Source organism: Cervus elaphus, chromosome 10, assembly GCF_910594005.1.
Source record: "Cervus elaphus chromosome 10, mCerEla1.1, whole genome shotgun sequence".
Taxonomy (NCBI): Eukaryota; Metazoa; Chordata; class Mammalia; order Artiodactyla; family Cervidae; genus Cervus; species Cervus elaphus.
This window is the reverse complement of record NC_057824.1, coordinates 24,134,338-24,146,997: the sequence shown is the minus strand read 5'-3', so window position 1 is coordinate 24,146,997 and position 12,660 is coordinate 24,134,338.

Here is a 12,660-nt window from a genome sequence, read left to right as displayed (position 1 = left end):
ACAGTATATTGGAAGAACTGAAAAGAAAAAAATGGTCAACCCAGATTTCTAAATACAGTGAAACTATCCCTTAAGTATGTGGGAAAAATAGATATTTTTAGACTTAAAAAACTAAAAAAGGGTGTTGCAGTAGTCCTGCATTTTAAGAAATGCTAAAATAAGTTCTTTAGATGGAAGGAAAATGATACCAGTTAGAAACTCAGTTAGATACCAGTTGGGAAGAACTGAAGAGTGTCAGAAATAATAATCTTTATGTAAGTTCTTTAGATGGAAGGAAAATGATACCAGTTAGAAACTCAGTTACATACCAGGTGGGAAGAACTAAAGAGTGTCAGAAATAATAATCTTTAGGTAAGTATAAACGTTTTTTAATTTATTTTTTAAAAATTTATTTATTTGGCTGTGCTAGATCTTATTTGTGGCACACAGGATCTTTTAGTTGCAACACATGGTTCCCTGACCAGGGATTGAATCCTGGGTCCCCTGCATTGGGAGTACAGAGTCTTAGCCACTGGACCGCCAGGGAAGTCCTGAAAGATTGTTTGTTTGTTTGTTTCTCTTAATTTATTTAAAAACATAACTGCTTAAAGCAAAAGGTATGGTATTATCTTGTGATTTTTAAATACATGTAGATATAATACATATGATGGATACAACATAAAGGATGGTGTAGCATAAAGCATGATTATTGGACCCATATGGTGGCAATCTGTACTTTATATTAAGTGGTATAGTGTTTCCTTTGTGTTGGTTAAGAGAGTGGAAAATAAATATTAAAAGCCTTTGAGGGGCTTCTCTGGTGGCTCAGTGGTAAAGAATCCACCTGCCAATGCAGGAGTCACAGGTTCGATCCCTGACCCGGGAGGATCCCACATGCTGAAGAGCCTCTAAGCCCATGTGCCACAACTATTAGCTTGTGCCCTAGAATCTGGGAGCCACAGCTACTGAGCCCTCAGGCTCTAGAGTCCATGCTCTGCAACAGGAGAGGCCACCGCAATGAGAGACCCGAGCACCACAACTGGAGAAAAGCCTGTGCAGCAATGAAAATTCAGCTCAGCCAAAATTAAATAAATAAAATTAAAAAAAAAAATCCAAAGTGTCTCTTAAAAAATAGCCCTCGAAGAACCACTAAAACATATTGCAAAAAGGCATAAGCTAAACAGCAATTTGAATTACTACAGAATTTTAAATGAGATAGACTCAACCCTGGGCTTGAATAAGCAGTCCAACAAGACTATGACATTATAAATGTTATGTATAAAGGCCGAGAGGTAGAAGATAGAAACTCTAAAGCTCTTCTTACCTAACAAAGTATACTTTGCAGCAAACAGAGATGTAGAGGTAAATACCCTCTGGGCAACTAATTATCAATTAAGATGATCAAAATTGCATACTTTTTAGGCCTTCAAGCATAATTCACAGGGCAAATCAATAATTTTTGCAGGCTGGGTATTTTGTACTTCTTTGTACAAATTGAATATTGAAGTGAAGTGAAGTGTTAGTGCTCAGTTGTGTCCGATTCTTTTCAACCTCAAGGACTATAGCCCACCAGGCTCCCCTGTTCATGGAGTTCTCCAGGCAAGGATACTGGAGTGGGTTGCCATTTCCTTCTCCAGGGGATCTTCCTGACCCAGGGATGGAACCTGGATCTCCTGCATTGCAGATTCTTTACTGTCTGAGCCAGCAGGGAAGCCCAAAAATTTAATATTGAGTTGGCCAAAAAGTCGGTTCAGGTCTTTCCATAAAGTACAACAGAAAAACTCGAACGAAATTTTTGACCAACCCTATACTTATAAAAATAATTCTACAACCACAAAACAAAGTTTTACAGCTTTACACAGGTCTTCCCCATGACAAGAGAATGACGAGATACCTGTACAAAAGTTCTCAACTTCATCAGAACTAACTTTGTGATGCAGAGCAGTGTCTGCTTTACTGTAGTTAGGGAGAAAGAGGAAACTTTGACCCCCACTTCCGCTTTCTTTCTGAAATTTCTCTTCCCAGCAGTTGGAAGACCACAGTGTTTCTTGGACAAGGTGGTAGTTATTGCTATTCAGTTGCTAGTCATGACCCCATAGATTACAGCATGCCAGGCTCCCCTGTCCTCCACTATTTTTTGCTCAAATTGATTTGAGTTTGCTCAAATTCATGTCCATTGAGTTGGTGATGCTATGTAACCATCTTATCCTCTGCTGCCCTCTTCTCCTCCTGCCCTCAATCTTCCCCAGCATCAGGGTCTTTTCCAGTGGGTCAGCTCTTTGCATCAGGTGACCAAAGTATCAGAGCTTCAGCTTCAGCATCAATGTTTCCAATGAATATTCAGGGTTGATTTCCATTAGGACTGACTGGTTTGATTTCCTCACAGTCCAAGGGGTTCTCAAGCGTCTTCTCTAACACCACAGTTCGAAAGCATCAATTCTTTGGACAAGATGGTAATGCCCATCAGTTATCCCTGAGAGAAAAAGAGGAGGTCTGAGAACTTCAAACTTATTAGTTAGAAAAGAAGGCTGGGGGTGGGGGGCAAAAGAGAATTTTAACAGAAGGAAGAGTTGGTGTGTAATCATCAGCCATGGTTGTGGAGAAGATGGCAGGTGGGTCAGTTGCTGTGGGGAATAAGGAAACCATGTTCGTAAGTACCTCACCTCTGAGACACCTGAGAGAGAGCACCGGGCCTGAGAATCCATCCCCACGAGTCCAAGATGGAGAGGAGAAGCAGGCCATGAGTCTCCATCAAACACCCCGAGATGGGGATCAAGAGCAGGCCATGAGACTCCATCTAACACCCCAAGGTGGGGGTAATGGCTGATTAAACTGCAACCACTGGGGGCACAGAACCAGGAAGTAGAGCAGCTTTTCCTAGCCCTTTCCAAGGCTACCTTCCTCTTTCCTGCCAACCCAGTCTAGTACCGCGTCACATGCTTAGTCAGGAAAACCTGAATGCCAGCTTCCACCTGGTCCCTGACTCACTGTGCCACCACAGGCAATTTATTTCCTCTCTCTGGCCCACTGTTTCATCACATGTGAAACATAGGTCAGATTATACCATCCCTGGAATTTCTTTCATTTCTGTAACGCTGCTGTTTTCAGGTAGGTGTTAGCTTGCTGCAGAAGCCGCTGGTCTCAGAGTGTTCCCTCGTGATTAGTCACGAGCATACCATTACCTCTGTCTACAGTCAGCCAACTCCCCCTGTAAAATTTTTGTCTTACAATTATCACATGCAACATGTGTTATTATTCCCCTCTTTTATTTTCTCTGTATTATTTGTCATAAAAGGAAATTCCACATTCTTATCTCAGTCGGAAATTCGTGTCACTTGCCTAAGAATAGTGGCGAGCAGGTGGAAAGTAAAATGTTGTTTATATTCTTCTGCTTATGGAAGTTTCTGATCCTGAGATCCAATGTCTCTTGGTGACAAAGCATGCTTTGCAAGTGTTTCAGAGGAGTTAAAGGTAGACCGATACCTAGCCGAAGCTATCTGCATCAGAAAAGTAGTAGAAATTTTGAAAGTTACTGGGAAGGATGTAGACCATGATGCTGGGAAAGACTAAAGGCAGGAGGAGAAGGGGATGACAGAGGACGAGATGGCTGGATGGCATCACTGACTCAATGGACTTGTGTTCGAGCAAACTCTGGGAGACAGTGGAGGACAGGGAAGCCTGGCGTGCTGCAGTCTCTGCAGTCTTTGAGACTCTTCGGGGTCTCAAACAGTCGGATGTGACTGAGCAACTGAACAATAACAACAAAGGATGTAGAAAAACAAGAACTCTCCTACTTGGCCAGAGACCACTTAGAATACTTTCATCACCTAAGGTTAACATTTGAGCAATAACTATTGAAATGGGAGCGGCACATACCCAGTATTTCCACTCCTAACTACATAACCCAGGAAAAGTCTTAAACATGTGCATTATGATATACAAAGCAACATTATTTGTGATGGCCAAAAAAACCTAAGAGATAACAATCAACACAGAATAGACATGAATGCCTTTTCTAAGGATCTTGGAACACATGTGACTTTAACAGATTGAACACAATGGATCCAATCAGAGTGAAGGAATTTAGTGTTTGTTAAAAATGGACTTGGTGACGGGGTTTCCCTGGTGGTCCACTGGCTAAGACTCCGCTCTCTCAATGCAGGAGATCTGGGTTCCAACCCTGGTCAGGGAACCAGATTCCACATACCCCAGCTAAAGATCCCTCATGGAGCGATGAAGATAGAAGACCCCGCCTGCTGCTACTAAGTCCCAGGGCAGCCAAATAAATGTAATTTTTAAAAAAAATGGAGTCAGTCAAATCAGTTACACTTTGGAGTATCGTGTAAGTTTTAAAGGCTTAATGGTTGAGTCTTTACAATTTTGTCTCCTTCTGTTGCAGGATAGTATGATGTTACGCATAAAAGTGAGTCCATAAGCTGCTAAATCCACGAGGGTGTTATATTTCTAAGAAAAGAACCTTAAAACAGGTTATTAAGGGCTCTGAATTCTGATACAGGCATTCCAGAATCTTCTCACGAGATCAGCTAATGGTATAATCACTACACCTTTTGTGGTATTGGTCATTCACGATTGCCCATCCATAATTCCTTTTAGAATCATCACAGATTATGTGTCAGGAAGTCTATCTGACAGCACTCCCATGAAAAAAGGATAATTTTAAAGAAAAGTGCTGTTCATCCTTATGTGCATATTGAAGGATAATGTCTTCAAGTGGATTCTGTTTTACAATTCCACAGTGGAAAACTGACCACATGAAACTTGCCCAGTGGAAGCCAGCTATTTAGAGAGTCTAAATTCCATCTCCAATTAGGATTCTATTCTGGGTTTCTTAAGATTATTTGATTATTGTTACAAATTTGGATTGTTTAATGTTAATAATGATAAATAATGCTAATTTAATCACAAATTTCTATGCATTATGTCTAAGGCTGAAGAATGTCTATCTCAGAGAGGAAGGCATTGCAATATTTATGAATGGTGACAAATATGCTGTGCATATCTGTAATTTCATCTTTGAGTGTTTGTGACTTACTTAATTAGCTCTGTCCTGTGTGATGGAAGCAAATGTAGAGTCAATTAGCCCTTATGATGTTTCGAGTGGCTGTAGAGAGGTGACATAAGAGACACGGGTTCCACCCCTGGGTCGGGAAGATCCTTGGAGGAGGTCATGACAACCCACTCCAGTACTCTTGCCTGGAGAATCATATGGACAGAGGAGCCTGGCGGGTCATAGTCCATAGGGTCGCACAGAGTCGGACATGACTGAAGTGACTTAGCACGGACCTATAGATTTTAGAGATGTAAAAATGATCTATAAAGCAAGGTTTTACAATTATAGAATCAAAGCTGTTGAATTTTATTATTCAAGCTTGAAACTTAACATGCATAAACAAAAATCAATGAAAGAAGGTAGTCATTTCATTGACCCATTAAAAAAATCACCTTAAGAACCTAGAAACAATGTAAATATTCTTCCAAAGTAGACTGGATAGATAAGTGGCCGCATAATGCTACAATGGAATCTCACACAGTAGTTAAAATACATGAACTAAGGCTACATATGTTAACATTTCAAGTTTAACAACATAACAAGTATAAAACCAACTACAGCCTGCAAAGTACCATCTAGGGATGAGGTACCTAGGAGGGGAGGATGTGCACGAAAATTATAAGCTGTCAGTTCAGGAGACTGGTTATTTCTTGAGCAAAGTGATGTGTTCGTGAGAGGGATGAGGGGGACGCAGGGGACTTAGGTAACACTTTTTTTTTCATTTATTTTTATTAGTTGGAGGCTAATTACTTTACAATATTGTAGTGGGTTTTGTCATACATTGACTTGAATCAGCCATGGAGGGGGGATCAGGATGGGGAATACATGTAGATAACACTTTCAAAGTTTTTATTTCATTAGCAGAGTTGCAATTGCATAGCTCTTCCTATTCTTATTCTTTATAACTTTTTGTATGTCTAAAATATCCAGCTAGGTTGAGTCATGTGACCTTGCTGATATTTGTCTGCTCAAAGCTAGAGCTGCATCCTCTGGTATGATCAGTTTCTTGATGATGGCGATTATGAAAGAGCTGAAAGGGAACTCTCTTGCCACGTGATTCAGTCACTGAAAGCCTACAGATGAATCCCTCCACCCCTGTTATCTGGTTACCATCAGGGTGGTGCAGGAACCACATATGGGAAGCACTGATTTAGTGAATGTTGTCACAGTTCTGTTATAAACTAGACCTGTGGTCCAGCCTTGGGGATGAGAAACTTGTGGTGGGAGACTAGAAGGGGGGAGAGTGAGAGGGTACCCTGGGGTCTGCAGAGAGGAGGCAGTGCAAAGAGGAGTCACATGCAAGGTGTTTATGCCCAAGGCTCAGGGCTCAGGCAGTCCTCGAGGTCATCTACCTGCTAAAAGTGAAAGAGATAGCTGTTCAACCGTGTCCGACTCTTTGCGACCCCATGAACTGTAGCCTGCCAGGTTCCTCTGCCCGTGGAATTCTCCAGGCAAGGATACTAGAGTGGGTGGCTATTCCCTTCTCCAGAGAATCTTCCCAAGCCAGGGATGGAACCCTGATCTCCTGCCTTGCAGGCAGATTCTTTACCATCTGAGCCACCGGGGACGTCTACCTGCTGAGCAAGAGGCAGTGAACTTCTTACTATTTCCTCCTCCTTGACTTGGAGATCGCCGCTGGTAATGATGACTTATTAAAGTATTCAGATGTCATATCCTGAGGAAGAGTAGTGGGGAGCTAGGCACTTTCTGTGTACGATCTCGTCATCACCAAAGGCAGTGCAAGGTGGGCATTGCCATCTCATTTTACAGATGTGGCTCAGAGATGTGAAATCGCAGAAACTGAGCAGGATCCTGAGGTGGAATCTAGCTTGTGAAAGGAGAAGAGGTCCTGGCTGCTTCCTCCTGAGAGGCCAGGAGAGCAGCTTCCTGGGTGCACGGGGCCCCGCACCCATGGCAGGACCGGGCCCTGTGGCTGCCACGTGTCTGCCCGCAGACCCGGGCAATGCTGCATCTTGGCCTGAGTCACCTTGACCACCACTGGGGAACCTGTAGATGGCTGCTTTTGCTTCTTGGGTTTTCCCCTGGCTTGTGACTGACTGCAGAGTGGGGTGAGAACCGACACGTAGCTTACAGGATGATGTCATGACTTGCCCAGACTCCTGAGGGTCAGAAGCTGGAGTCAGGAGACCTGGGTCCAGTGGGGTGCTGGAATTGGCTATTTCCCATGAAGTGATGGGACCGGATGTCACAATATACTTGACTTGACACACAGTAAGCCTCCAACACAGTGTTTCATTTACAGAGTGCCTGACCCTCGTGTGGCCCTAAGTTTACTAGGCATTGGGAAAATAAAAATGTACAAAAAAAGACAAAAATTCCTACTCTCGTGGAACTTAGTCTTATTAGTTTAAGCTAAATCTGAAAATTTTTATGACCAACTTAGACAGCATATTAAAAAGCAGAGACATTATTTTTTCAGCAAAGGACAGTCTAGTCAAAGCTACGGTTTTTCCAGTAGTCATGTATGGCTGTGAGAGTTGGACCATAAAGAAAGCTGAGCACCAAAGAACTGATGCTTTTAAATTGTGCTTCAAAATTGAATTTTGAAGACTCTTGAAAGTCCCTTGGACTGCAAGGAGATCCAACCAGTCCATCCTAAAAGAAATCAGTCCTGAATACTCATTGGAAGGACTGATGCTGAAGCTGAAACTCCAATACTTTGGCCACCTGATGAGAAGAGCTGACTCATTGGGAAAGACCCTAATGCTGGGAGGGATTGGGGGCAGGAGGAGAAGGGGACGACAGAGGATGAGATGGCTGGATGGCATCACTGAATCGATGGACATGAGTTTGAGTAAACTCTGTTAGTTGGTGATGGACAGGGAGGCCTGGCGTGCTGCAGTCCATGGGGTCACAAAGAGTCGGACACGACTGAGCAACAGAACTGAACTGAAATCTGAAATATCTGAAAAGCTATTAAAACCAAGTAAGATAAGCCTCTCCTTCAAAAAGGGAAAAATATAAGAACAGAACTAGAATTGTTACATCTGCTTGTTGAATTTGTTATCATTATGTAATGACTCTCTTGACCTCTGGTAATCTTTTTATCTTAAAGTCTATTTGACTTATACTAATAGAGTGACACTAACTGTATTTTGATTATATTTATCTGGCATGAATATAAGCATTTCAATTTTTGTATATGGCTTAGATGATAAAGAATCTGCCTGCAATGCAGGAAACTTGGGTTTGATCTCTGGGTTGGGAAGATCCCTTGGAGAAAAGAATGGCTACGCACTCCAGCATTCTGGCCTGGAGAATTCCATGGACTGAGGAGCCTGGAAGTCTACAGGCCATGGGGTTGCAAAAAGTCAGACACGGCTGAGCGATTAACACTTTCAGTTGACTTTCTACTTTACTTTGTTTTACTTTATTTTCCCCATAACATTTGACTTTTTTATTTATTTTTTGACTATATTTCATGGCTTTAGGATTTTAGTTCCCCAACCAGAGATTGAACCTGAATACGGCAGCATAAGCATCAAATCCTAACCACTGGACTGCCAGGGAAATTCTGATTTGACTTTTAATCTCGACAGAATTCTTAAGCTTTAAACATACCTCTTATACGTAATACATCTGGTCTAAAAAATCTTTGTCTTTTGACAGGAGAGTTTGATCCATGTACATTTCTACTAATGGTGCTGTTCTTCCTTCCCCCGTGTATGATTTTTTTTTTTTTTGACTGTGAGCTATTCATATTTTTTTAGAACTTTGTTGTAGGTGACGTTTGAGTTCTGTTGTAAAGTTAAGTTCCATTAGTGAGTAGTCAACGTCACTTCTGCTAATCCCTGGGGACACACACTCCTTTCAACTTGTGACTGTCTTTAAATTACATTATTTGCTTGAGTGTTTTTTTTTTTAAACTACTTTCATACTTTGGGTTACAAGCCTGAGTGAGGACCCTCTTGTAATGACAAATTCTCAGGTGACATTTTTTTTCTGTCGTACTCCCCCCATGATCGAGACAGACAAGTTTTGTATTAGTAGCTCTCTCTTCTGTCTGGCAGGGTATATTTCTCACTCATCCTCTTCAGTTCAGTTCAGTCACTCAGTCGTGTCCGACTCTCTGTGACCCCATGGACTGCAGCACACCAGGCCTCCCCGTCCATCACTAACTCCCAGAGTTTACTCAAACTCATGTCCATTGATTCAGTGATGCCACCCAGCCATCTCATCCTCTGTTGTCCCCTTCTCCTCCTGCCCCCAATCCCTCCCAGCATTAGGGTCTTTCCCAATGAGTCAACTCTTCGAATGTGGTGGCCAAAGTACTGGAGTTTCAGCTTCAGCATCAGTCCTTCCAATGAACACCCAGGACTGATAACTCATCCTCTTAGAGAGTGTTTAATCCTTTGGGGTTCAGCTCTCTTATGAATCTACTGTAAAATTCTCAATTGAGGGGTCCTCTAGACTATCTCTTGCCCTTTTACCCACTGCAACCTTTAAAGTTGAAGCTCAGGTTCTCCAGGGTTTGAAACAAACCCTCGGGAAAAAGCTGGTCTTTAATGGATGCTCACCACCCGGTATGCCTAACTTCATGTCTCTGGGGACTTCGTGGATTTCTTACCTTGATGCTAGATCAGCAAAATGTTTAAAAGATGCATTCAAGCATTTTATGCAGCACTTCAGCTGTTTCAGTGGGTGGAATATTAGGGAATCTATTCCTCCATAGAGCTAGAATTAGGCGTCTCTCTATTAGTTTGTTTTTTTTTTTTTTTTTTTTAAATAATGACCTTTTACTACAGACTGAAGGGTGTTCCTGACCCCTAACACGTCAAAATATTTTTGTTGCTGTTGTTTTTGGCCAACCTGTGTGGCTTGTGGGATTTTTCTAGTTCCCTGACCCCGGAATGAACCCGGACCCTCCGCAGTGAGAGTACAGAGTCCTAACCACTGGACCACCAGGGAATCCCCTCTGTTACTTCTGACACAAATGAGTTCAAGATGTGTGAAGTTCCATAGAATTTTGTTCTTTGTCCTCTCCCTCTTTGAACAAAGTCTGTTGTTCTTCCAACTATAAACATTTGGCGTAACTTCTAGTGGTTGACAGAGCCGCCATGGCTGCTCCAGTTCTTTATGGAACTATTTATAACAAACTCGCATTAAATTAAAGATAAACAGAGAGAAAACTCCCTAACTAGGAGAGGGCATCTCATCTTTCTACCCATGCTCAACACCAAACCCACTGACTCTGAACTCAAAAGCCGCTCCTCCTCTTTTGTTCCCTGAGTCAGAGAACGATGCTCGCCAATCCCGGGCAGCCAGGTCCAAGACCCGGAGTCCATGTTCCTCCTGAACCACGTCCTTCCCCTACCTGCAAAATCTGTTTCGGGTCATTGGATGACATGACCAATGTATTTCTGGAGTTTCTCATCCACTTTCATCCTTCATCTCTTGTTGCTATTGTTCAGTTGCTAAGTCGAGTCTGATTCTTTGCGACCCATAGACTATAGCACACCAGACTTCACTGTCCTCCACTGTCTCGTGGAGTTTGCTCAACTTCATGTCCTTCATCTCTATCAAGCCTAAATTATAACACTTAATATAACCATCATCTCTCATCAACTAGCCTCCAGGGTGGTCCTTATCTGATAGCAGATTATTTGGCAATTAATCTTCCTGATAATCCTATGAGATGGGGAATGTTAAATTTCCATTATACAGATGAAGAAGCTGAGGCTGGTAATGGTTAAGGAAGGGTCCCAGGGCTAGTCAGGGGTGGAGCCTGACTCTACGCAGTGGCCTAATCTAGACCTATGTCTTAGCCACCACTCTCTAACTTTGTTTTCCTGGCCCAGTGCTTAGGACTCTGAACTTTCACTGCTGAGGGCTTGGGTTTAATCCCTGGTCAGGGAACTAAGATCCTACGAGCCCCATGGTGTGGCCAAAAAAAGAACAAAAATTGTTTCTTACCTTCAGCCTCACCACCACTAATTCACAGTGGCAAGGGGGTCCTTCTAAATTGCAACACTGATCACATTCTGCCTCAGCTCAGAACCCTTCAGCGGCTCCCCACTGCCTTGGCATTAAGCATCAGCTCTTCAATAAGGCTCATGTATGCCGCCTCCACGGCTTCACCTCCTATGACAAAGAACACTCCTGATCCCATCCCTCTCTGCAGTAGTCATAGTGGCCCACTCACAGTATCTGAAGGGAAGCCATGCTCTTCCATCCTTCATTGACTTCTACTCACACTATTCTCTAACTATATACACTTTCTCCATTCCTTAACTTGGTGAACTCCTACACATCCTTCAATACCCATCTCAAAAGTTACCTAGTGGAAGAACTTCCTGACCACTCCCAGGAAGAAATAGTCACTGTGTCCTTTGCCCTTGAGTAACTTCTCAGGAAACTTTTCACTTTTGAGGATCATTTGTACCATAAAAAGTAAAGTAAAAGCAAATCTAGTTAGAATGAAACTAAAATGTCATGGTAAATGTCAAGAGGAAAAAAAGAATTTGATTGAAATTCCACCTTTAGAAATGAAAACTAAATGAAACTAAAATTTACAGGCATTATTCTATCTTTAGTCAACAGAATTACAATTGTAATTCTGTACTAATTCTTAGACTAAATAGATGAAGTCAGGGCTGATATTTCTTTTTCTTTTAGGCATAATTTCCTGAAAAAATTTTGATTGAAAGTGTGATATGACATCCTTTACTACAAGTTTCAGACCAGATCATACAGAAAGTCATATTTGCAAAAATTTTACTAGATGCTCTGAGTTTCCCAGAAGGCCTTTCTTAGTCTTTTCATAATGAAGTTGTCCTCTTTTCAAGCACCTGTTCTGTTTTCTTCTCATCATTTCCCCTTCTTTACTGGTGTCTTGGTCTAAGAATGTCATTGGCCAGATGCTCATTTGTCAATGTCTTTGGTGATGCTTTGAATGGTTCTCTAGTATCATTTAGATCAACTTCTGGAATTTTGTAACTTTGCAAGAATGGCAGTTTGATTTTGCCAACAGTGACAAACACTCAGACAGACTGATCAGCACCCAAGAAAGAGGGTTATGGGCAGGGCCAGATGCTGCATTCATGTGGGCGAGAGGAGGGCTGTAGTCTGATTAATTCTATCAAGCCAGTGTCAGTTTCCTGGGTCTACTAAGCACTTTAGTTATGTGAGAAGTTGCCCACGGGGTGAGCTGGATACAGGATACAGCACACTGCTTAATATTACTTTTGCAACAATTTATGAATCTATAATTATTTCAGAATAAAAAGTTACTAATAGAAAAATAATTCACAGCCAAGAGGAAGCCTAAGGAAACACAGACTAAATGCACGAGAACTAAACTTATCAATTAAACTTATAAAGGGCCAGACATTTCATTAAAATTTTCTTGTGATGATGCCTACTGTTTTCCTGAGCATCACCAGTTGGGGAGTAGGGATTTTCACAAAATACTTGGGTTTTCACTAACTTCTTTCATAAAATTATAATTATTTACTTAACTGCCTACCTTCTCCCATTGGTCTGTGAGCTCCTTCAAGGCTGAGAATGGATCTCATTCATCTTTTTATTTCCAAGGTCCATCATAAGAGCTAGCATAAATTAAGCCTTTGATAAAAACCTAGTGAGTGAAT